We start from the raw sequence: 26,850 nt of genomic DNA, 5'->3' as shown, positions 1-26,850 counted from the left end.
GGGCACTACATCTTTTTTTTTTTTTTCCTTGTTTGTCTTTTTTCTTTTTTTTTTTTAACTTTCCCTTCTTTTTTAAATCAACTGCATGAAAAAAAAAGTTAAAAAGAAAACAAACATACAATAAAAGAACATTTCAAAGAGACCATAACAAGGGAGTAAGAAAAAGACAACTAACCTAAGATAACTGCTTAACTTCCAACATGTTCCTACTTTACCCCAAGAAAGTTACATGATATAGCAACATTTCGGTGAACTTGTTCCTACTACATCCATCAGAAATTAACAGACCATAGTCATTTCTGGGCATCCCCAGAACGTTAAATAGCTTATCTGTTCTTCTTGGATTATTGTTCCCCCTTCCTTAATTGCTCTCTACTGCTAGTTCCCCTACATTCTACATTATAAACCATTTGTTTTACATTTTTCAAAGTTCACATTAGTGGTAGCATATAATATTTCTCTTTTTGTGCCTGGCTTATTTCGCTCAGCATTATGTCTTCAAGGTTCATCCATGTTGTCATATGTTTCACCAGATCGTTCCTTCTTACTGCCGCGTAGTATTCCATCAGTGTGTAGAGTACCACATTTTATTTATCCACTCATCTGTTGAAGGACATTTGGGTTGTTTCCATCTCTTGGCAATTGTGAATAATGCTGCTATGAACATTGGCGTGCAGATATCTGTTCGTGTCACTGCTTTCCGATCTTCCGGGTATATACCGAGAAGTGCAATCGCTGGATCGAATGGTAGCTCTATATCTAGTTTTCTAAGGAACTGCCAGACTGACTTCCAGAGTGGCTGAACCATTATACAGTCCCACCAACAATGAATAAGAGTTCCAATTTCTCCACATCCCCTCCAGCATTTGTAGTTTCCTGTTTGTTTAATGGCAGCCATTCTAACCGGTGTTAGATGGTATCTCATTGTGGTCTTAATTTGCATCTCTCTAATAGCTAGTGAAGCTGAACATTTTTTCATGTGTTTCTTGGCCATTTGTATTTCCTCTTCAGAGAACTGTCTTTTCATATCTTTTGCCCATTTTATAATTGGGCTGTCTGTACTATTGTCATTGAGTTGTAGGATTTCTTTGTATATGCAAGATATCAGTCTTTTGTTAGATACATGGTTTCCAAAAATTTTTTCCCATTGAGTTGGCTGCCTCTTTACCTTTTTGAGAAATTCCTTTGAGGTGCAGAAACTTCTAAGCTTGAGGAGTTCCCATTTATCTATTTTCTCTTTTGTTGCTTGTGCTTTGGGTGTAAAGTCTAGGAAGTGGCCTCCTAATACAAGGTCTTGAAGATGTTTTCCTACATTATCTTCTAGGAGTTTAATGGTACTTTCTTTTATATTGAGATCTTTGGTCCAGTTTGAGCTAATTTTTGTGTAGGGGGTGAGGTAGGGGTCCTCTTTCATTCTTTTGGATATGGATATCCAACTCTCCCAGCCCCATTTGTTGAAAAGACCATTATGGCTCAGTTCGGTGACTTTGGGGGCCTTATCAAAGATCAGACGGCCATAGATCTGAGGGTCTATCTCTGAATTCTCAATTCGATTCCATTGATCTATATGTCTATCTTTGTGCCAGTACCATGCTGTTTTGGCAACTGTGGCTTTATAATAAGCTTCAAAGTCAGGGAGTGTAAGTCCTCCCACTTCGTTTTTCTTTTTCAGAGTGACTTTAGCAATTCGAGGCATCTTCCCTTTCCAAATAAATTTGATAACTAGCTTTTCCAAGTCTGCAAAGTAGGTTGTTGGAATTTTGATTGGGATTGCATTGAATCTGTAGATGAGTTTGGGTAGAATTGACATCTTAATGACATTTAGCCTTCCTATCCATGAACATGGAATATTTTTCCATCTTTTAAGGTCCCCTTCTATTTCTTTTAGTAGAGTTATGTAGTTTTCTTTGTATAGGTCTTTTACATCTTTGGTTAAGTTGATTCCTAGGTACTTGATTTTTTTAGTTGCTATTGAAAATGGTATCTTTTTCTTGAGTGTCTCTTCAGTTTGTTCATTTCTAGCATATAGAAACATTACTGACTTATGTGCATTAATCTTGTATCCCGCTACTTTGCTAAATTTGTTTATTAGCTCTAGTAGGTGTATCGTTGATTTCTCAGGGTTTTCTAGATATAAGATCATATCATCTGCAAACAATGACAGTTTTACTTCTTCTTTTCCAATTTGGATGCCTTTTATTTCTTTGTCTTGCCGGATTGCCCTGGCTAGCACTTCCAGCACAATGTTGAATAACAGTGGTGACAGCGGGCATCCTTGTCTTGTTCCTGATCTTAGAGGGAAGGCTTTCAGTCTCTCACCATTGAGTACTATGCTGGCTGTGGGTTTTTCATATATGCTCTTTATCATGTTGAGGAAGTTTCCTTCAATTCCTACCTTTTGAAGTGTTTTTATCAAAAAGGGATGTTGGATTTTGTCAAATGCTTTTTCAGCATCTATTGAGATGATCAATTGATTTTTCCCTTTCGAGTTTTTAATGTGTTGTAATACATTGATTGTTTTTCTTATGTTGAACCATCCTTGCATGCCTGGAATGAACCCCACTTGGTCATGGTGTATGATTTTTTTAATGTGTCTTTGGATTCGATTTGCAAGTATTTTGTTGAGGATTTTTGCATCTATATTCATTAGGGAGATTGGCCGGTAGTTTTCCTTTTTTGTAGCATCTTTGCCTGGTTTTGGTATTAGATTGATGTTAGCTTCATAAAATGAGTTAGGTAGTGTTCCATTTTTTTCAATGTTTTGAAAGAGTTTGAGTAAGATTGGTGATCAGTTCTTTCTGGAAAGTTTGGTAGAATTCCCCTGTGAAGCCATCTGGCCCTGGGCATTTATTTGTGGGAAGATTTTTGATGACTGATTGGATCTCTTTGCTTGTGATGGGTTGGTTGAGGTCTTCTATTTCTTCTCTGGTCAGTCTAGGTTGTTCATATGTTTCCAGGAAATTGTCCATTTCTTCTACATTATCCAGTTTGTTGCCATACAGTTGTTCATAATATCCTCTTATAATTTTTTTAATTTCTTCAGGATCTGCAGTTATGTCACCTTTTTCATTCATTATTTTGTTTATATGGGTCTTCTCTCTTTTTGATTTTGTCAGTCTAGCTAGGGGCTTGTCAATCTTGTTGATCTTCTCAAAGAACCAACTTTTGGTGATATTTATCCTCTCTATTGTTTTTTTGTTCTCTATGTCATTTATTTCTGCTTTAATCCTTGTTATTTCTTTTCTTGTACTTGGTTTAGGATTGGTTTGCTGTTCATTTTCTAGCTTCTTCAGTTGATCCATTAGTTCTTTGATTTTGGCTCTTTCTTCCTTTTTAATATATGCATTTAGTGCTATAAATTTCCCCCTTAGCACTGCTTTTGCTGCATCCCATAGGTTTTGGTATGTTGTGTTCTCATTTTCATTCGTCTCTATATATTTAGCAATTTCTCTTGCTATTTCTTCGTTAACCCACTGATTGTTTAGGAGTGTGTTGTTTAACCTCCAGGTATTTGTGAATTTTCTAAGTCTCTGATGGTTATTGACTTCTAATTGTATTCCATGGTGGTCAGAGAATGTGCTTTGAATAATTTCAATCTTTTTAAATTTATTGAGGCTTGTTTTATGTCCCAGCATATGATCTATTCTGGAGAAAGTTCCGTGAGCACTAGAGAAGTATGTGTATCCTGGTGATTTGGGATGTAATGTCCTGTATATGTCTGTTAATCTAATTCATTTATCAGATTGTTTAGGTTTTCAATTTCCTTATTGGTCTTCTGTCTGGTTGATCTATCTATAGGAGAGAATGATGTGTTGAAGTCTCCCACAATTATTGTGGAAACATCAATTGCTTCCTTTAGTTTTGCCAGTGTTTCTCTCATGTATTTTGTGGCACCTTGATTGGGTGCATAGACATTTACGATTGTTATTTCTTCTTGCTGAATTGCCCCTTTTATTAGTATGTAGTGGCCTTCTTTGTCTCTCAAAACATCCCTGCATTTGAAGTCTATTTTATCTGAGATTAATATTGCTACACCTGCTTTCTTTTGGCTGTAGCTTGCATGAAATATTTTTTTCCATCCTTTCACTTTCAGTTTCTTTGTGTCCCTGTGTCTAAGATGAGTCTCTTGTATGCAACATATTGATGGTTCATTTTTTTTGATCCATTCTGCGAATCTATATCTTTTAATTGGGGAGTTTAATCCATTTACATTCAACGTTAAAACCGTGAAGGCATTTCTTGAATCGGCCATCTTATCCTTTGGATTATGTTTGCCATATTTTTCCCTCTCTCTATTAATATTCTTTATTGTACCGATACCGAATCTCTTTAGTACTGAACCTTTCTCCAAGTCTCTCTGTCCTGTCTTTGTTTCTCTGTCTGTAGGGCTCCCTTGAGTATCTCCAGTAGGGCAGGTCTCTTGTTAGCAAATTCTCTCAGCATTTCTTTGTCTGTGAAAAATTTAAGCTCTCCCTCAAATTTGAAGGAGAGCTTTGCTGGATAAAGTATTCTTGGCTGGAAATTCCTCTCACTCAGAATTTTAAATATATCATGCCACTGCCTTCTTGCCTCCATGGTGGCTGCTGAGTAGTCACTACTTAGTCTTATGCTGTTTCCTTTGTATGTGGTGAATTGCTTTTCTCTTGCTGCTTTCAGAACTTGCTCCTTCTCTTCTATGTTTGACAGTGTGATCAGTATATGTCTCGGAGTGGGTTTTTTTGGATTTATTCTATTTGGAGTTCGCTGAGCATTTATGATTTGTGTATTTATGTTGTTTAGAAGATTTGGGAAGTTTTCCCCAACAATTTCTTTGAATACTCTTCCTAGACCTTTACCCTTTTCTTCCCCTTCTGGGACACCAATGAGTCTTATATTCGGACGTTTCATATTATCTATCATATCCCTGAGGTCCATTTCGAGTTTTTCAATTCTTTTCCCCATTCTTTCTTTTATGCTTTCATTTTCCATTCTGTCATCTTCCAGGTCACTGATTCGTTGTTCAACTTCCTCTAGTCTTGTACTATGAGTGTCCAGAATCTTTTTAATTTGGTCAACAGTTTCTTTAATTTCCATAAGATCATCCATTTTTTTATTTAGTCTTGCAATGTCTTCTTTATGCTCTTCTAGGGTCTTCTTGATTTCCTTCATATCCCGTACTATGGTCTCATTGTTCATCTTTAGTTCTTTGAGTAGCTGCTCTAGGTGCTGTGTCTCTTCTGGTCTTTTGATTTGGGTGCTTGGGCTTGGGTTATCCATATCGTCTGGTTTTTTCATATGCTTTATAATTTTCTGTTGTTTTTGGCCTCGTGGCATTTGCTGAACTTGATAGGATTCTTTTAGGGTTTGTAGACCTATTGAAGTCCTTATCTCTAATTTATCAGATCTACAGCTTCGTGGAATACACTTTCTCTAACTAACCAGCAGGTGGCGTCCACGAGCCACCTGTTCTCCACAAGCCAGATCTCCCCTACTTAGCCTTTTTGGTGAGTGGGGGAGTGAGTCTTGTGGGGCCCAATTGGTGTACCAAGCTTGCGTGTGTAGTTGGTGTTGCCTGCCCTGTATGTGGGGCGTGCTTCTGGGCAGTCGGGGAGGGGGGGTGGCCCTAACAATCAAATCTCCCTGATGATCCTAGAGTTTTAAAGCTGCTGCAATAGTCTAATCCTTCAGTTCAGTCCTGCCACAGTTTGTCTCTGCCACTGACCCACAAGTCTTTGGTATTGGCGTATGGCTCCTGAGACTTGCAAGTGGGCCCCTCTTCCAGGCTGTGCACCCCGGGTCCTCTGTTGAGGGATGACTGTGCTATTTCACAGGTGAGTGCCGTCCCCCCAGGGCAGTTCTGGGCTGCTGGGCTGTGTAGGGAGGCTCCCAGTCTGCTCAAATGATGGCTGAATGGGGCTTTGTTAATTCACACTGCTCCACCTTCCCAGCTCTGGGACATTCAGCTGAGGTTGCAGGGAACGCTAATGTCCACGCCCAGTTTTGTGGTGTGTGCCTGTTATTTGAAGCACTTCCGTCACACTGGGTTATCTGGGGCAGCTCTGGGCTATGGGGCTGGCGATGGGCAGGAGTGTTTCCTGTCCACCAGGATGGTGGCTGTGAGCGGACACCCCCCTTTTCTTGGGAAGTTGTGTTGTTTAGTGAATTTTCTCAGCCACTGGATTATTGCCTTTTGTCTCAGAGCTCTCTTAGTTCTGCTCTTGACTTGACGTGCCCAAATTGCAATTCTTTGAAGCTTTCTGTATTGAGCTTCTTAGAGTACTTGTTTTAGAAAAAGCAAAAAGGATTTAAAAAAAATTAAAAATAAAAAAACGGCCCTCCTCAGAGATCTAATGGGTTATTGAAATGCTAATAGACAAAGCAACCAGGGCCATTAAGGAAAGGTGCACAGGGCAGAGAGATCAGCTTTGCTTCGGGATTTGCATATGCGCCTCAAGGCCTGAGCTCCACCCTTCCCCTTTCTGTGTTCACCAGAACTCCAAAAATCCTCTGCTTTTATTTTGGAGTTTCTCGTGTTGTTTTTTTTCTATGCTTGTCTCCTCTCTGCTGGGCTGACTGCTCTCAGAGTCTCTGGTGTCTGGTCTCAGTCTATCTTTGGTTGGAGTTTGAATCAGTAGAATGAGTTTTCGATAAGAGCAGCCACTGCAGTTCTCCCTTCTCCTTCCCGGAGCTGACAGCCCCTCCTTCCCTGGGACTGAGCCTGGCAGGGAGGGGCGCGGGTCCCCTGGCCGCAAAAACTTACAGATTTCGCTGATCTCAGCAGTTCCACGTTTTCATGAGTGTTGTATGAAGTATGCCCAAAGACAGATTGCTCTGTGGTGTCCAGTCCACGCAGTTCCTGGCTTTTTACCTACTTTCCTGGAGAAGTAACTAAAACTTACAGCTCACCAGTCTGCCATCTTCTCAATCAAGTTTTAATAAACTTGCCTTCTGGTTTATTAACCAGCCATGAAATGTCCTTGCAGTAACAGGCCAGTGTTTCCTTGACCAGACAAATGGGCACTATCACCTGGCCAAATTGACACATGAACCTAACCATTACACTCAGTCACAAAATATCTAGAGATACAGTGTAAGTTTATAAATCAAAATATTTCAGGTCTTATGAATATTCAAGATTTTCAATTATGGGCACTATTTTTTTGTTTTCTGTTTTTAATATATTTTATATATTAATATGATTAAAAATGAAAAACACTTCGGTTTCACCCATTAGAACTACTCTTCTCTTGGAGATGTGAATTTCCATGCAAATAATGAGTGAAGAAAATAACTAATGTATTTTAAAGAAATTATTTTAGCAACTCAAGTTAATATAATTAAGAGTAAGTTACCAACAGAGACAGTATAGCAGAGTAATTAAAAAGCATGAACTCTGAAGCCAGACTGCCTGGATTCAAATTTAGACTCTGCCACTTACTAGCTTTAAGAACTTGGAAAAGTTATTCAACAGAGATACATGTTCCTCATCTGTAAAATAGATTATTTTGTGGTTACAATGTAAAATGTGGAAAAATGTTTATAGAGTAAGCATGACATTTTTGTTGGTCATTTTTGTTGTTATCCAAAGCAAATGAATTTGCAAAAAGCAGTTCCCAGTTCACATCAGTGTAACTTGGCAATAACACTGAAGTGCTTTAAAATGCCTCATTGATTGGCTCATTTTATCACCTCAAACTTTGCTTCAATTAAAGAATAAGGATCAGAACTGTCACATAGTGCGCAACAGTTCAGATACACAAGTTCAAACTGAGAAGCATTTCAGTAATATTAGTAGTGACAAAGCCAAGAATAGCAGGGTGGTTCCCTTTGTCATATGCCCTTTTCCTCTGTGGGAGAAGAATGCAATGGGAAGCAAATTATCTGACTGGGAACTTGGGACTTGAGACTGAAAGAATCTATTGATGGTTGTTCCTGCTTATTTTCCACAGTATGTGCTCAAAAAAAATGGTGGACTGTCGTTTGGGTTTGCTAAAGCTGCTGGAATGCAGTATACCCAAAATGGATTGGCTTTTACAATGGAGGTTTATTAGCTCACAAATTTACAGTTCTAAGGCCATGAAAATGTCCAAATTAAGGCAACAAGAAGAAAAGCCGATGGCATTCAGGGTTCCTCTGTCATGTGGGAAGGCACATGGCTGGCTCTGCTGAAACTTCTCTCCCAGGTTAGGTTTTGGTTTCAGTGGCTTTCTCCAAAATACCTTTGGGCTTCTGTCTCAGCTCCTGTGGGTCCTAGCTTCTCCTGGAGGCAAACCCTGGATTACATATTTTAGCTTCTCTCAATTTCTGTGGGTCCCCCTTACTTCTCCCAGGGGCAAACTCTTGATTACATATCATAGCTTCTCTCTTAGCTTGTCTCTTAGCTTCTCTCTTAAAGGACTCCAGTAAAGGATTAAGACCCACTGTTCCTGTTTGCTAATGCTGCCTTTTCGCAAAACACCAGAAACGGATTGGCTTTTATAAAGGAGGTTTATTTGGTTACACAGTTACAGTCTTAAGGCCATAAAACAACGGGTATCTTCACTGGAGAAAGGCCATTGGCATCTGGAAAACCTCTGTTAGCTGGGAAGGCATGTGGCTGGCATCTGCTCCAGAGTTCTGGTTTCAAAATGGCTTTCTCCCTAGACATTCCTCTCTAGGCTGCAGTTCCTCAAAAATGTCACTCTTAGTTGTTCTTGGGGCATTTGTCCTCTCTTGGCTTCTCCAGAGCAAGAATCTGCTTTCAACAGCTGTCTCCAAAATATCTCTGGAAGCTGAAGCTCCTCTCTCAGCTCCTTTCTCAGCATTCTTCACAGTGTCCCTCTTGGCTGTAGTAAGCTCGCTACTTCTGTCTGAGCTTATATAGTACTCTAGTAAACTAATCAAGGCCCATGCTGAATAGGTGGGGCCACACCTCCATGGAAATTATCCAGTGAAAGATCTTGCCCACAGTTGAGTGATCACATCTCCACGGAAACATCCAATCAAAAGTCTCCAACCCAATCAATAACAAACATTTCCTGCCCACACAAGACTGCATCAAAGATAATGGCATTTTGGGAGACATAATGTATCCAAACCAGTACACCCACCTTGAGTTGGATGGATCACATCTCCACGGAAACAACCTAATCAAAAGGCCCACCCACAATAAGTCTGCCCCCACAAGATTGGATTAAAAGAACATAGTCTTTTCTGGGGTACATAATAGATTCAAACCAGCCCAACTGTGATTCCAGAAGTCCCATGCCAAATGTGTAGAAAGCCAGGCCTGCACTGTAACTGCAAGAACCACTCTGGATATGTTCTAGTTTGCTAATGCTGCCAGAATGCAAAACAGCAGAAATGGATTGGCTTTTATAAAGGGGGTTTATTTGGTTACACAATTACAGTCTTAAGGCCATAAAGTGTCCATCAACAAAGGGTACTTTCACTGGAGAAAGGTCATTAGCATCCAGAAAACCTCTATTAGCTGGGAAGGCACGTGGCTGGTGTCTGCTTGCTCCCAAGTTCTGTTTCAAAATGGCATTCCCCAAAATGTCTGCATCAGCTTCCAATGGCCGTCTTCAAAAATGTCTGTCTCAGCAACAGTTAGCTATGAACTCCTTCTTTCTGTACTTATATAGTGCTCCAGTGAACTAAACAAGGCCCATGCTGAATGGGCAGGGCCACACCTTCATAGAAATTATCCAATCAGAGTTATCACCTACAGTTGGGTGAGTCACATCTCCATGGACACTGAACCAATAGGTTCCAACCCAATCCACACTAATACGTCTGACCCCATAAGAATGCATTAAAGAATATGGCTTTTTCTGGGGGACATAAATATACAAACTGGCATGGTGTATAAGCACTCAACTTCAAAATTATAAAGGCTCTGCAGGCAAAAAGAAAAAAAGAAAAAAATATCTGCTGGCCATATTCAGCCATTGAGAAGCCCAGTTGAGACACCTGGGCATACATCCAAAGATGAATAGTGATTTTATGTGGATAGTAATATTTTTAGTGTGTGTACTAGTTTGTATATATTATGTCCCCCAGAAAAAGCCATTTTCTTTAATGCATTCTTGTAGGGGCAGACATATTAGTATTGATTAAGTTGGAACCTTTGGATTAGGTTGTGTCCATGGAGATGTGACCCACCCAACTGTAGGTAATAACTCTGATTAGATAATTTCCATGGAGGTGTGGCCCCTCCCATTCAGCGTGGGCTTTGACTGGTTTACTAGAGCACTATATAAGCTCAAACAGAAGGACCAAGCTTGCTACAGCCAAGAGGGACACTTTGAAGAACGCACAGGAGCTGAGAGAGGAATGTCCTGGGAGAAAGCCATTTTGAAACCAGAACTCTGGAACAGATGCCAGCTAACAGGTTTTCTGGATGCCATTGGCCATCCTCCAGTGAAGGTACCTTATCTTGGACACTTTATGGCCTTAAGACTGTAACTTTGTAATTAAATAATCCCCCTTTATAAAAGCCAATCCATTTCTGGTATTTTGCTTAACGGCAGCATTAGCAAACCAGAACATTGTGTATGTTATTTTCCGTGTGTTTTACAATGTATATGATTTCCTCTTGTCATCAAAAGATAAAAAATATGTGATTTTTAAAAAATTACAGGTTCAGTGACTCAGTTACAACTGATTAACTGAATTTACTAATTTATTTCCTCTGAGAAAATCACACAGGAGGTCTTATGAGAAGAGGACAAAAAGAATAAACACTTTAAGGAACAAGTTTTACTGAAAAAAAGAGAGAAATCTATGGTTGAGAGTAATTTGAGGAGGCAAAGAACATCCTTAGATGTTTGTCTGTTATAGAGAAAAGTCCCCAGCACGGACAGCATTTACAATGGACAGAATTTACAGTGGTTCAAAGTGTCTGAGTGTTGTAACTGCTTTTTTTTCTGTCTCTATAAATTTATTTGTATATACATTTTATATTAATCATATAATATGTAGTACTTTGTATCTGGTTTCTTTCATTTAGCATGATTTAAAAAATTTTTTTTCATTAGAGATGTTGTAGGTTTACAGAAAAATCATGTACAAGATAGAGCATTCCCATATACCCTCCTAATATTAACCCTTTGCATTAGTGTGGTATCTTTGTTACAATTGATGAAAGAATATTAAAATATTACTGCTAACCATAGTCCATAGTTTACATTAGGCGTAAATTTTCCATATATAGCTTATTATTAATGCCTTGTAATAGTGTCATATATTTGTTATAATCATGAAAGAACATTCTTATATTTGTAGTATTTGTAGTATTAACCACAGCCCATTGTCCACAACAGGGTTTATTTACTGTGTTGTACAGTCTCATGTTTTATCTTCTAACTTCCCTTCTAGTAACACATCCAACCCAAAACTTCCCCTTTCAACCACATCCACCAACATAATTCAGGGCTGTTAATTAGACTCAAGATAATGTGCTAGTATCACCACTGTCCATTTCCAAATGTTTTCAATCAACCTAAATAGAATTCTGTACAAATTTAGCTCTGGATAGTAGTATTTAGCATCAGCTCCCCTTTCTCTAGTCCCATTCTGTCTCCTGATGACCAACACTGCATTCCCTACTCCACCATCTTCCCTGGAAGTTCTCTTCCAGTAACTGCTTTTTAAATGCAGTGAAATTATATTTGCCAAAAATGACTATCTAAAGAATTATTTCTTTCTTTAAAGCTGTAGCTATGCAATGCATCTCCAAACTGTAAAGGTTGACTAAGCGTCCTTATAGATATCAATGTTATTTGTCCATCAAACACCAGAGGAAATGTTACAACTTGATGAGGGCTAGAAGAATTCCTATCTCTGTATAAACTTTGTGTATAAAGCCCAGGGGTATGGTTCCCTGGACAGAGCTGAATGGATCACTATAAATTTTAACGTTTCAAAGTTTTAAACAAAGGTTTTGGAGCTCAGAGCTAACTTCATTAAGAAATTCATTTGTTGACTCTTAGACAAAGCATATAAACATAAGGTGTGCATGTGAGTGTGTCTGTGTGTGTAAAACTCATTTAGTGGAGTTGAGTTAGCATCATAAATACCCTAAAAATATTGGGAATCATAACTAGACTAAACGCTCTCTACAGTTTAGAGATGCATGAAACTAATTTCATGAAAAAGCCCCAGTCATGATGAACCTAAATCAGGAAGTGCTTTACCCTTAAGGAAACATCATACTCCAATCTTCTGTGTGATTTTACATCTTGGAGGAAACACATAGTTAATCTACTTTAATGCTTCTAACTTTGTATGATGTCTACAACAACAAATATGGCTGGGACTCAGGCATATTCTGCAAACCAAACAGGATGTTTGAGAATTGAATGATTTAATAACTATTTGGAAAGCTAGCCTAAAGCTGTGAGCAATTTTTAATAGGCATTAAAAGAGAACTTACAGGCAAAGTTCTACCTTGAGGTACTGTTTAGTCTTGCTGTTCAAAAAAAAAAAAAAAATGATTCAACAACTGTAAATAAATAACAATAATTATATTGAGAAATTTGATTCTGAAAGAGTTAAGAAAATAAACATTTGTAAAGGGTCACCCTTTGAAGAAGGCAAGTCCAGTACCTTATCAAATGAAAGGCTTATATTCAACATTACTACAAACTATTTTAAGCAATACAACATCCTCAGAACCTCAAGAAAGAATTTATCTGTTGCCTTTCATTGTTCCCCAAAGTAACATTAATTCCACAGAATTTCTATCAAGATAAGGCAGTTAATGTGGAAGGTAGTTTAAATAGTTAAAAATGAGTACTCTACATTCAGGCAAGTTGAGTTTGAATTATTGGCTACACCACTTAACTATGTGACCTCAGTTTATGCCTCAGTTTACCAATCTGTGAAATAGGGGTGAACATAGTATTGCCCCATAGGTTTATACATAAAGTATTTAGAACAGGGTCTGGCACATAGTAAGCACTCAATAAATGGTAGTTGCTATTGTTGTAGTATTAATATTACTGTTAGGTGATAAAAAGGTACAGTAGTCAAATATGTTTGGAATATGTTGGATTATTAACAAAGTTAAACAGATTTCTCTTCTGAAGGATTTTGGAGTTATTAATATGACTCCCCAAGGGACAGATAGAGCTAACAGTGCTTACCAAACTTATTTCACTATGGAAATTTATTTTCCTCAGCATATTTTGTAAAACTAATGTCAATGAATAGACTTGAGGAAAATAAATAAATAAAAAGGATATTTCAAATAAGAAAAATTGTTAAAAGATAATACAAACTAATCTTTCTATTGTAATCATTCTAGTTAGGAATTTTCTTTTATGCCCCAGAGCCTAGCACAGTGGCTGAGAGTTTTCGCTCTAAAATCAGGCAAAGCAACCTGACTTGAAGTACCACCGCCATTCCTTACATACTGTGTGATCTTGGGCAAGATAATGAATTTCTCTGGGCCTCTGCTTCCTCATTTGTTTTTTAAAAAAAAAAACAGGGATAGTAGCCATACCTACCTCACAGAAAGGAAGTGAGGCTCAAATGGATCAACACTTGCAAAGCACTTGCCAGAGGCTGTCAAGCTGGGAGACAGCGATTCTGCTCAGGGCATCCTGTGTACTGTCTGTGCCCGCATCTCCCATGCCCTCTGCCCCCCACACCTTGAGCCTGTGACCTCCCACTGCTGTTTGACTGGAGAACCAGGAGAATTCAGATGTCTGCAAATATTTCAGGTTAAGAACATGATATTGCTAGCATAAGAGTTTCTTGGATAACAATTTGTGTCCCAACCATAAAGGGCCAGGGTACCACAAGTCATTCAGCCTGTCAGAGCTGTGAAGACTCAGCCCCACTGGGAATGTGCCACTGCAGGGACTTGGAAGGCCAAGAAAAGTTGCGCTGAGATATCCTGTATTTTCTCCTGCATTGTGTGCCCTTACTTCTGTTAGATTTCTCTGTTTTTGTTATCATAAATCAAGAAATTAATGTAATTAATTATATTTGGGTTGGGGACAGTGGGGAAGGGGAGTTCTTTCTGACTATCTCTAGCTAAACAGAAATACTATAGCAGAAGAGTGCCTCAACAGGAAACACACAATGAATATTAACTATTATATATTATTCCCAATCCAGAGTGGATCCAGGTTTTGTGGGGCCAGAAGCTTATATAACTTGGGTGACAGTCTGAAAAAAGAGAAATATAAATAATGAAAGCAGAATTACACACAGACCTTAGAAGAGACCGATGCAAGTAAGGGACCTTGAAGCACAAGCTTCATTAGCTTCACCATAAATCCCTCCAGTTCACATGTCTAGACATAAAATATTGCAACAGCTACTCAGGGGACAGAAAATACATGCTGCTGCCTTCAAGAAGTCATTTCCCTTCAAGGGAAATAAGACAGTGCCTAAAAGTTTAAACAGCAATAAATTCACATGAATGTCACAAAGCAGTATATAATAAATTTCCAAATGAATGAGTACAGCTAATATATATTGCAGGAGTTCAAAAGATACAGTAATTACTGTGAATTGGAGTTATCTTAGAAGTCTTCACAGAAGAGGTGACATTTTAGGCAGGCCAAAAAGGGCAGATTTGGGTAGCCAGAAAGGAAAATTTTCTGTATACAGAGGTTCGGATCATTTAAGTAAAAATGAACTGACCGGCTCCTGGAAGGACAGTAGTTGGACACAGGTTGGGAAGCAGCCAATTAAAGGCACTGAATATCAGTCGAACAACTTTAGGTTTAACCATGCAGGAGAAATGGAGCTTCTCATGTTCTTGGAAAATCAGAGTGCCATAATTGTCGGAAATAAAGCGGTACCTGTAAGGGAATAAACGCTCACTCGGTTTTGGAGGAGAAAAGAATTTATTTACGATCTTGCAAGACAGGGCGTCCAGCCAAACACATGGAAGGCTGGCGCGCCAGAGGAAGAGAATGGCGATCTTTAAATTTCCTACTCCTAATTCGCAAGTCCCTCCCCTGTTTCCCCATTGACTGGGTACTACAGAGGTTACAGCCTATCCGAGAACACTAACTAATTCATCTTTTGAGATTTTAATTTGTACAGCCAATCCCAGAGAGCCAACTAGCTCATTATTGAGATTTTGAACTGATCAGCCTATCCCAGAGAGTTCATTTAGTTTAAAAAAAGTTTTTCTTTTTGCTGTGAGTTCCCTCCTCTGATTTTACCTCATATTTCTTTACATTCCAGTAACCATGGTTACTTTTCCATGTAAGGGGCTGGCAGATTCTTCTCTTTATCACGGGGCTTGTTTAAACTGGTTTTGCCTCCATTTCCCTTATTCCATGCTGTCTCTATGTGAAAAATAAACTTATCCCTTTCTTACAATAATCAAAGTGGTGTTTTAGGACAAATAGCCAGGTCATTGTTCATGCCATACACAGGATCAACAGGAACACCATTTGAACACATATGTTAATGGTCTAGCCAGTCCTCAGGAAGTAAGAAATGTCCTCGGGGAAGAAATGAAGGAAGAAATTCAAGGGACATTCCCAAAGAAGAAACAACATGATTTGATATCTGCTTTGTGGGGAAAGAAAAAGGAAGAGATCAATTATGATACCATTATCTCAAGTAGTAACTTGGCGAATAGCTTAATAGAAACAGGAAAGTCAAAAATAAAAGTGACCTTGTAGAAGAAGGACTTCAGGATTAGGTATATAAAGCTTGGGTTAAAGAAAGAATATTCAGATTTTCAGGTTCACATGGAAGTTGTAAATATGGTTTCATGAGAGATTCTGGAGAAAGAATTTCTAACGATTAAATTATAGTAACTTAAGGAATTAAATTTGTTAACAGAATAACAGTATATATTAGAATCAATAGACCTCAACTGTAGACACACATATGTATAAGGCAGCTGAACTATAAGATCCCCTACAGATTGATGCAGGCTGAGTTCCAATATGCTATGATTCCTAGAAAAGGTCACCTTATTTTCCCTAAATCATTTAATGAAATCTATAAAATACAAAAAACATAAAATATTTAGACATAAAATCTTTATTCAAAGCATATAGCTAATTTTTAGAAATAAGTGTCAGAATACTACTGTAAAATAAAAAGCTTCCATTTAAATTTAGTTTCTAGAACTTAGAGAACATTGTCAATTTAAATCCAATGATGCATGCTTTATAAATACCACTCAATACCTGAAATAAAACAAACATCTATATTGATTACTTGAACAAACATTTCATTATGAATTTCTAATTAATATTGTTTCAAAGATATTTTTTTAAATGCCTAAAAGATATAAACTGCCCACTCCACTTAAAAGTTTTCAAAATCTGAATTCTAGATCACAGGATTTTTGACCCCACCTTTCCCTGTCATGCAACTTCCAGACACTCAGGTTGAGTAGCACAAGGTACTTGGAAACTGAGAAGGGCAATCAATATTGTAAGAAAGTGCTGGCATTTATCATAATGTGAGCACCTCATTCATCTCAGCTCTGGCACTTGAAAGGGAAAATCTCTCACCTTTATACTCCCAGAGTCCACTGAAAGGTTGCCCGGCCGCTCCTGGTGGTGCTGGGGGGTCATCAAAGAAAGGAGCACTCACTTCCATTATCAAGCCTTGAGTCCCAGGTTTAAATCTGACAGTTACAGGCCTGTGCATCACTGGGACACTAGCCCATGCTTTGGTGATTCTATATTCCAACTATGGAAATGAGACAGAAGAGCAAATGCCATGACAGAAGTAAAGCAATGTGTTTCTTGCTCCCCTGGTTGTTATTAAATTAAGCTCAAATAGCATTTTTTTACTAATATCCCTAGGGCAATAAATACTCCATTAGGTTTGAGGGAATTCTATTAAGTGCAATAAAATGTTTTTATGTAGTAATTACCCATGGAAAAATTTGTACGAAAATATTTTGAGGAATTTTTGTGACCTACCACACAAAGTATATAGGTAGTATTTTCAATATTGAAAGCATGAATTTCATTTTTATTCATTTCACAAATAATTTTTGAGTGTATACTATGTGTGTAATTTCTCACTAGGTCCTGCAGAGGAAAGTAGGAGATTTAATCCCTGCCCCAAAAGAGCATATAAACTTCATGATTAGAAATAAAGACAAAACAAAAATCTACAAACCAATGAACGGTTCAATGAAGCATAGATTAAAAGCCTGTCTGGATAACACAGAAGAGTAATTTAAATATGAGATAAATATGAGATGGAGTACTCAGAAAATGCATCCTGGGATTTGAGAAAGGAAAATATATGTGTTGAGTATAATTATCTTGTGGATTTTGCCTAATTTAATTTCAAGATTTTGGGGAGCTAAAAACAATGACATCAGTTTGTCAGTATTTATTGTTCACATTCCATCCTAGGTTCTAACTTCTATGTATTTCCCAAAAATGTATTAGAATGTTGTTCATACCAGGTATTCATTAAATACTTGTAAGTACTAATCACTTAATGTAACAAACATTTATTGTGTAATCACCATCTGCCATGTTCTGTGCTAGATGTAGGAGATATAAAAACAAGACATTTTCCTTGTCCTCAGGTCACTCACAATCTAGAGGAAAACACAGAACTGTGGACAACACATGAAAAAACAGTGTAAAAAATGCTTTAGTAGAAATATGGTAACACAGACCAAGAAGTCTCTAGATCTAATGATGAGAATTGGAGAACTGTCAGCAAAGAATTAATAGAAGTTACGGTTGAGGTCTTGAAAGCTGTGAACCACTGAAGAGCTTTTAGCAGGGAATTTACTGGCAAGGTTTATGTTCCAGAAAAGTCATTCTGGAAGATGTATAGAGAACAAAACTATTCAAAATTTATTTTTCTATCCCAATTGCCCCTTACTAGACTGGTAAGTTTTTATTTTCAAACTTAACATCTTTATTTCAAAGTTATCTTCATTTCATTTTTATGAAATGTCAGAAAGAGAAAAGGACCTTGAAGAATAGAACTGAATTCAATTCAACAGCAATGGAACTCTTTATTCTCTCTCTTCAGCACAACACTTCTTGAATCCCTGAATCTCCTAGTGCTAGATGCACTCATGCCTTCTCAATTATTCATTTCTCACTATATAAAGAATATTAACCAAAGTGATTCTGAGTGAAGGAAAGAAAGCAAATATTTACAGCCCAGATTTAACTACTATCAGCATTAAAGGCTATAGGTTTAAAGCACCATTTAGAAAACTACGCTGTCATAAAAGCAAATGAAATTCATCTGTTCCAAAGTTTAAAACTCCATATATTCAGTGATATGATTGTTCTTTTTCTCCTAAGTATTCTCAAATTATGTCTAGCTTTGAGCTACTTTTACTTAGAAAAAGAGTTGGAGCAATTTTTTTAATGTATTATGTTAAGCTTTTTTTCCTCTCTATAAATAGACTGTTCTTTCTGATATCCCCAAATGGTCAAAGGCATTCCTCTGGTAATTTATAAATTTTGATGAAAAAAATGTCACCGTTAGTAAAAATTCAGTGTTGAAAATAATCTTCATTTTTAGTAGGAAATTACAGTTGTTCTGTCATATTGTTTAGAAATATCAAATGTCAACAAGAAAATTCTTATTTGTGGTACAAAATAAAGTGAGTGTGTGGACAAGCAGCATGCCATTAAAAAATTATTTTGACTTAAAAATGTTCTATGGTATGGCACATCTTAAGAAAGATTCTCATTTTTAAAAATCCACTTTGAATATAAAGTAAAGCTTTAATGGAAAATAAAACATACTCAGCATTTTAGGCAACTTGATGCTCAATAGCTGAGGTAATTATGATGTCAACCCCTTTCTAAAAGAGCTGGATGTTTACCAAATACTCAGCTGCTTAAAATCTGCTTTCTGTTAAACTTGTGAAATTCCCATTTGATGCCTGCACTACATAGAACAGAATTTGGCCTGATAACTTTTTTTCTTTTTTGTCAGATTTCCACAGAGGACTAGTATACCACTGATAATAACAGAGATGTTCTGCCAAAATTCTATGAACTCTGAAAGGGAAAACTAAATTTCTCTAAACTGGAAGAAACAAACTTCTAAAAGTCAATCGAACAGCAGAGAATTGTCTTTTAACAAACATGTTTTGCTTAGCTGTATAACCTGTTCTTGATAACTTTCTTTTTTAAAACTGTCTGTAGGAAAATCACCAATGATTTTCAAATGATAATAATAGAAACCAAGCTGCATTTAAGATAAGACTGAGTTACATCAGTACAACAAATAGTTGTATCAAAGAATTCTATTTTCTAGATTTTCTACCTGCATCTATAAAGAGCAAAGACAACTGGGCAATTATATGAAACCAACAGAATCAATGTGAACACACAGTCTGGGTAAGTAGGCCTAAAAACTCCTTGCTGTATTGTTTCTTCAATTACAGGGTTTAAAATTTTCACCCAGCTTTGTTCAAATAATTGCCTCTATTCTCTACCTTGCCTATATAGATACGGCCCTAAAAGAAAGCCAGTGATTCATGTCAGCTTTTGTAGCTATCTTTTATCCTTCTGATAAATACCCTTGAAATTATATTTTTCCTGATCCAATACTACTACTGAGTTACATTTTTTGGAAGATTTTAATTGTAGATGGGCAGAAAAGTGATAAAGTCAAGCTGGTGTAATTCTCTTTATAGGGAGAATTAGCTTATATTTTTAAAGGTATATAAAGAGTCAACACAATATAATTATTAGTTTTATCTAGTAAGATCCAAACTTGACTAATACCATGTTATATGCATATTAAAATCACTGTGATTATTATTTGAATTCAACTAAATAATGTATATGTAGCTATTGATACAAAGTTGCTTTGTAAAATAAAAAGGTATTTATAATTTTAATTTTTTCATTTTAAATCTTATACATATACATATATATATTTCTAGGTAATCTAGTAATCCTATATAGTAAGCATCTCACATATATCAAGTTTAAAGAGAATTTAATGCATAGCATTCTTACCCTATTAAGATATAAAATAAAATTGGATTTTAAGTTTCAACTGCACCTTACTTGGAAGCAAGGTACAGAACAAAGTAGGAAATCAAGGCTTCAAATTACATTCAGTCTCCTACATACATTTCTAGCAATTAGGATAGTGATGAGCTATTTACATGATTTCTTATAGGAATATAGAATCTGAATTTGGAAAAGAAAAAGTTACAAGTTGTCAATGAATTTTACAAAACTGTAATAATATACAGCTTGCTCCACCATAGAGCAAGGTGATCTCTGAATCTACAAGGCAGTGAATTGAGGACTATAAATAGGAAATATTACTTTATAACCTTTAGTTAACCTGTAGCTACACTTCCATAGGAGGTCATAAAATCAAATTCTGTAGTTGGATTTAAAAGCTGGATAATTTTATAGCTGCTCATAATATCAAGGATCAAGCTCATTGCCTTCAGCGACTGGAATAGAATTACTTGATCATTCATATGAATTGACTGCTGGGTATGAAGGTAGGTAGTACTCTATGTTGTCTTGACAGTTAAATAGTGGTTCCTTGGAGTCAAATGATGCCATTTACCGCCCTGGTCTCCTTTCTAACTTGCTTGAGAGTGGTGAAGGAGGGTGGAAGCAGCAGAAAACTGCCTTCATAGAATTTGAAACTCTGTTATGGAGTCTCCCCATCAACTTGCAGACCCACGTGTACGATAAGCCTACATCTGACACCTCCATTAGAAGGCTGCTGGCATGCCCATGTCCAGGGTCTTTCATCTTACAGAATTTTCTCATTTGGAGAGCAGAATGCCCCCTCCTCTTCCTATTGTGCTTTAGCTTGTGAGGGTACTTCCTATGTAGGTCATCTGCTTGAAACTACAAACTGTCTATTCAAACTTTTTTTTTTTTTTGTCTTGTCTATTCAAACTTTTAAATTGCTCTTTAAAATGTACTGTCCGCTCATCTTTAAATATTGTAAAGCTTGCTATTTTCTACCCTGTGCCTTTGCTCCTCCTGCCCCTAGCCATGGAGTGCCATTCTCTACCCCTCCCACCTCCAGGACTCATGTAATGCCCATTTCTTCATGAAGCCTTTCCTGATCTCCTTGGACGAAAGTGATATCTTGACCATCCTCCCCACCCACCCCGCACCATCCAAAACACTACATCCGTATTTCTGACATTTATACATTTCTACCTTATTCTAAAAGTATGTATAAAAATATTTGTGCTACTTCATGCTTTGTTCTCTTTTAGAATGTAAAAACCTCATTAATGAGAAATGTACCTAGGTCATCTCTTGAGTGTTTCACAGCACCTAGTCTGGTGTCTTGAATATACTAAGTGCTTAGTAAATATGTGTGATATGAAGGAACTACTGAATGAATGAGAGGGTGGGGGCTTCTTTGGACAATAATACAAGCTAAGAATTGCTTTGTGACACACCTGCTATCAATATCTTTATATAAATTCTTACCTCTCCTCTTCCAGCCAGTAATTGTTTTCTTTCTTGGTTACTTTGGAAAATTCCAGTCCTTTAAAATAATAAAAAGAAAATTAATCTCTGCAGAAAAATACCTCTTAGAAGGAGGATTCACATGAAAAAAAATCAGCAGTAACAATAGATAAAGAGTACTGGGACTGCCATTATTTTAAACACAATTTTGTGGTTGTTTCTAGATAGAGATGAATGAGCACCAAAAATATCATTTTGTTAACCTGCTTCTTCCATCTAGTGGCAAAAGGCAGTAAGAAACTTGTCCTAGAAAAGCATCATGATCAGATGGCTCTAAACGCCATTTCAGGAATTACTCACAGTGCGAGTTCAATATCTAAGGTTTAATTATAGGTACATAATAATTATAAAACATAATTTTTCCAAATTAGCAAAGTTCAGCTGGGAGAGCTACCAAAGTTACTTTAATTGGCATGTTTGTTTGCACATCTTAACAAAGACATTTGCTACATATGGTTGGGTATGTATCACCCCACACCAATTTGGAGGGGATTTTCTTTGGTATAGATAGTTACATGTCTCTATCAAGCATTGGATAACTTTTTAGAATTTCATTTCTTCTTTGACAAAAGGGCAGAGCTGAGCTGTTAGAAGTTTCGAGAGAGCTCACACTGAGAAGTCACTGAAATTATCTATTGCATTGGAATTATCAGTTAAAATACTTTTGCAATAATGGGTAGTGAAACATTTCATGGCTTGAGAGGGGACTGATCGAGCGGATAAGAGGCAAAATTTAAAAGGAGGTAACATTAGTTCCTCTGCATTGAGAGAACTGCTTCAAAGTAATTAATGAAAAGAAAATGCAGTGCACAAGATAATTGTGCGTTCTTTGCACTCTCAAAGGCTACTGGCTTATCCCTAATATATGAGGTTGACTGTCCTTGTAACACTTGCTCTAATTAGGTATAATTAATCTAACATAAATGTAATTAACACTTTAAAAGTTAAATGTGGGTTACACGTAAATAGAAAGTTCCAAAAAACAGCAAACTTTCCCCTTCCCCTATTCAAATGAACCACTTAACAATATGTAGTAGTAACCTAAGAGTTGTCAAAGCTATTAAATATATTATGAAATTTAAGTATGGGGGAAATGTAAGTATAAACTCTTCATGAATATTTCAAAATCCATAGTTTGTTATAATAAGAAGATAAACTTTTTTTGTTTGTTTCCTAATTTTCAAGAAGAGAAAAACACTGCCTTAACACCTTTGACCCCCAAAGCAAATTGAAGTATAATAGGATAGGCTGTTGGTTCCTTTCTCCCCCTAGACACTTTCCCCCTCAAATGAGAGCAGGCTAAAGTTTTACCTTCTGCTTGTGGGCATAGAGGTGACTGGTATAAAGGGGAGGATGAGGTGAAGAAGATAGAACATAGCGCCCTCAGATGAGAGCAGGCTAAAGTTTTACCTTCTGCTTGTGGGCACAGAGGTGACTGGTATAAAGGGGAGGATGAGGTAAAGAAGATAGAACACCAGGGAATCAGGAGGCAGAAGTTTTCCATGCTCCTGGATTCTTGTGACCAATCTCCCTGGGTAGAGCCCAGAAAATGGCACCAACTCACTGGGAGATTGTGGGACTCACCATCACCATTTAGGTTTCCCAGTAGTCACAGGCCACTTCAATAATTAAATTGACACAAACGTCTGTTTGTAGTATGGTGCCAGCAAGAGTGAGGATGAGGATGGAATCTGGTGGCCCAGCAGAACCTCTGGCACCTGTGGCAGAACCTAGCCTTATACTGGTCATTTCATTTACTTTACATCAGGTGTCCCCACATTATGGGCAACTGACTTGTGTGGACATCTCTTACGGTGTTACAGTGTAGTTTTAGCAAAGCTAGAGACCACAGTATTTAAAATTTTCCTTGTTCACAGTGAACAATTCAGTTCCTGAGAAACCAATTTCAGACAAACTAACACCATAGTCACTGGTACTAATATTTTTTTCATTATTTTGGGGGATCAATCTTATATCAGATTGAAGGGAAGAAGTTGTTTGGTAATAAGTCACAAGAGTGAATGCTGTAGTGCATTTTCCAGGGTTTAAGTCCCAAATCTGTCATGTATCAGCCCTGTGACCCTGGGTAAGTTATTTAACTTCTTTGAGCCTCAGTTTCCTTAACTTTAAAATATAGGTGATGATAATACCTACATGATAAAGTTGTTTTGAGGAACTGAATGGGAAAATGCATATAAAGTACCTGGCAAATAGTAAGGGCTTGCTAGATACAAAATATTATTATCCACTGGGTACCTAATATATACCAAGCATTTTGTAATACATTATCCTGCCTATAATGTGGCTTCTGCCTCAAAAACATTTATTTAATACATGTTAATGAAATACATATTTCCTCTTATGGATTACTCTTCTAAATAGGTCTGGTGATTTGGGTAAGCAATTTTCAAGGCTGAATTCAAGTCTTTGGGTACCCAACAGACAATTACAGTTATTATAATTCTGTAAAAATCTGTTTGTTTCTTTTCTTTTTTGAATTTCTTAGTAAATCTTTTCTGAAGAGCTCAAGATAAAAGCAAGGAAACTTTAAAATATATAATTTAAAACAAAACATGCAGGTGACTAAAAAAGAAATAAACACTTATTAAAGGACAAAAACAGGAAGATAAAATGGTCATCAAAAACTTTTAATCACTAATGAATAGAAGCTATCATGAATTGCTAGAAACATTGCAGCCTATATTTTGTATAAAGCCATGAGCCCAGAGAGTTTTAAAAAGGGAGCAGGGTGGGGCATTCCAAAGGACTCAGTTCTCCTGTCCCATGTGAATCTGAATTAGAGTCAGGCTGTAATATGGTAAATTTTTCTGCAAAAACATTTGTAGGGAACAGAGGCGTATTCTCATACTTGGATAGAATATGTGCATTACTAAACCCCTGTTAAAGGTTTGAAATTTTATTCTTGGTAATTAAGGAGAAGAAAAATAAAAGGAACTTTTTGTCATAATTTGCTCACTTACTCTTCTGAAGCAAACTTATAATTATTAGCTGCTCGCCTTTAACATACACGCCACTGTCACCAGACCAAGGCAGTGGATTCTTTGCCTGATGCACTCAAATGATCAATTCCTGACACACAGGGGTTTGTTTTATTGCTAGGCACAAAACCTATTGGCCCAAAATCTGTCTCCCTGATCTGCAGTAATTCTGATGGTTTTATATTATCAAAAGATGGGCAGGTTTTAGGATATTGAGCACAACGGCTCCAGATGATATAATTAGAGGTGATCTAATTATTGAGCACGTGCAGATTGATTACATACTTAGTCATAGAATGTGTATAAGAAAATGGTGGTCTTAATATGATGATGGGCATGATTTTTAGTATTATAATGAAATATAGGTGACTTTAGGTTAAAGTCTAAGCTACTGCATATGTCATATGGGCCCATTTTGGTTAGATCCAGCTTCGATTATCAAGATAACTTTGGACTTGGGGTGTGTTAGTTCTGGGCTGACCCAAGGCCCTTCATTAATAAACATTATGGGCTGTCTTAGTGATCATAAGACTCTAAAGTTGAAAAACTGGATAAATGGGTACAAGTGAAGGTTAGTCACAAGATTTTTACAATTACAAGGGCACAAGATAAAGCTATGCAATCATTATCAAAGATCAAGGCAGCTGGATTACAGTTCAGAGATTTCAGACATTTCCCTCTGTCTACTCTAATATACCAGAAAGTAAAAAGGAATCTCTATATAATGATTTAGTAATTATAATCATCCCTTGAATCCTAACTTCTTGGTTACACTACGATTCATGTAAAATATTTCTGAAGGACACCCAAGACCACAAAAATACATGGCAACTCTAAAATATTTTAGGCTCATAAGTGAAAGGTTTTATTTGTATGTCACATATTTGCTTTTTCTTTCTGAGTCTACACATGGTTTTAAAATCAGAAGTAATAGTTGTGTTCCAATTTTGACTCTTAAACCACTGGACTTTAATGTAGAACTTATTTACTGAACTTTAAATCTCTCTTACTTCATCTGCACCAATCTATATGTCTCATGAAACACAAAGCTCTGTGCTGAACATTCTTCAACATTTCCAAATTGTTCTGCTAATATTCACTAGCAAAAGGGCCTCTGGCAGCCAGCTTTCTTCCTCATCTTTAGAAATGCAATTCTTTTTCTACAGCAACTCCTTATAAAGATTGATATCTCCAGTACTTAGCTCAACTCAATAACCATTCAAATGTATCCTTTCAAAGTAAAACTTCATTTATTTATCTGAAATGCTACCAATTAGAAATATGCAATTACCAGTGTAACCAATATATTCTGTTTCTCCAAAATGTCTAATTTTACTATAAATGCATGGTGAAAAAGAAAAAAATTCTTAAGCAGAATTTTCATAAGAGAGGAAGAACTATGACCCTCCCTAACCAATAGTCACTTCCCTAAAGGTTGAAAAATGATAAAAATGAGCCAAATACCTTTTAGGTAAAGAGTGGCATACAGGGCCTCCACAGCATGCTGCAATAAGTGTTAGAATCAGGATTGCCTTCATTTTTGAAAGCCTAAAACAAAAATACAGCTCTATGATATTTACACTCTAATATATCTTATTAAGGTTAAGACATTAAGATTCATTATTTATTAGAGAGTTTATGATTAATAATATTTACCATCCTTGGTTATGTTCATTTATTGATAATGGTGACAGGTAAGTATGACAAATACAAGGCAAGGTCAAGGTGGACAGACCAATATGTCACAGCCTATCTCTGAGAGGGCTACTTATAGTCAATATAATGCTTACTTCTTTTTAGGTTGCTTTTTCTTTTAAAATATCAAGAGAACATTACTAACAGAGAGAAACTTTCTGTTTATCTTCTCAGTATTTGCAGAAATCTAGAGGAAACATTTTCAGCAATCCTTACAATCAGCTTCTAGCCTTAAGTATGACATTTGTTACATCTACTGAGCAAAAATTGGAAACAGATCTTCATTATTTAAATTATTTTCATTCACTCAATAAAATTTTTAGGGCCTACTGTTTCCAAATCACCCAGCCTGCATTGTAGTGGGGAAAAGGCAAATTAGGCACAAATCCTGTTTCCAAGGAGCTTACAATTTAGTCGATGGGTTCACTAAACAGTTAAGACAGTGCAAAAATGAAAAAGTACATTATGAATGATCTACATAGAGAAAGTTCTATGGAATTTGTTTACTAACAGAAGAACATTGATGTTTGGATAGGATCTAGGCATCTGTATAATTAAGGAAAAGCTTTAATTCATTCATATATTCATGTTTGGGCCAATTACTCTATTGGGACACTAATTTAGATTTGTCCACCCTGTGTAAGGAAACTGAAAAATAAAGAGTGATATCCTTCCCCACTAACCAGAACATAGCCAGTCTTTGTGATCTATTCTGAACTTCCTGATTCTTGTGTTGCAGA

General features: G+C 36.8%; 1 protein-coding gene across 6 annotated transcripts in view; it reads right to left on the bottom strand.

Moving 5' to 3' along the window:
- Positions 1 to 26,850, bottom strand: part of C3H4orf33 (chromosome 3 C4orf33 homolog) — a 245,173-nt gene that overhangs the window by 150,333 nt on the left and 67,990 nt on the right. For 4 of the 6 annotated variants that reach the window (XM_037830659.1, XM_037830661.1, XM_037830660.1 and 1 more), the window contains exons 8-10: positions 25,880 to 25,963; positions 21,378 to 21,435; positions 15,196 to 16,641 (exon numbers count right to left, since the gene is read on the bottom strand). The gene's annotated coding sequence lies outside the window, so the exon portion shown is untranslated. Of the gene's footprint in view, positions 1 to 15,195; positions 16,642 to 21,377; positions 21,436 to 25,879; positions 25,964 to 26,850 lie in introns of those variants that run through there. The other 2 variants (XM_037830658.1, XM_037830657.1) reach the window with 1 other exon arrangement.

Source organism: Choloepus didactylus, chromosome 3, assembly GCF_015220235.1.
Source record: "Choloepus didactylus isolate mChoDid1 chromosome 3, mChoDid1.pri, whole genome shotgun sequence".
Lineage (NCBI taxonomy): Eukaryota > Metazoa > Chordata > Mammalia > Pilosa > Megalonychidae > Choloepus > Choloepus didactylus.
This window is presented reverse-complemented; position numbering and strand designations above follow the sequence as displayed.